Genomic DNA, 536 nt, shown 5'->3' on the forward strand with positions numbered 1-536 from the left:
CTTCTTAACAGACCTTGTAGCAATAGCAGAGTCACTCTGAACCTGTTTTGATTCTGGCGCTGCCTGACTCACGAATCATTCTTTGCTCAAATTAAATTCTGTTAAATTTAATTTTTCTAAAGTTTTTCTTTTAACAATGGAAAAATTGACATATGCAGAAGTAGAAAAAATAGCAAAACAAACTTTCGTGTACTCATCATTCAAAATCAATGGTTATCAATATCTGGTCAATCTCAAATATCTAGTCAGTTTTCAAATTTCCCTAAATATCTCATGTTTTTTTTTCCTTCTTTACAGTTGGTTTGTTTGAATCCAGATCCAAACAAGTCTATGTATTGCATTTAGCTGGTATGTCTTTTAAATCTCTCCCAGGCTATGTGGAACACTCCATTTGGACAGCACCAGTTTAGGGACTCGGAATTACATTTCCTTCTCTGCTGATCCAGTCACCATCCAAAATCTGCAGATACTCTTTTGATCCTGCTTGAAGGCCAAATCCCTTGTTTTACGTGCTATTGCCTCCTAAAAAAAACATT

This window comes from Galeopterus variegatus, unplaced genomic scaffold (assembly GCF_000696425.1).
Source record: "Galeopterus variegatus unplaced genomic scaffold, G_variegatus-3.0.2 Scaffold2601, whole genome shotgun sequence".
NCBI lineage: Eukaryota > Metazoa > Chordata > Mammalia > Dermoptera > Cynocephalidae > Galeopterus > Galeopterus variegatus.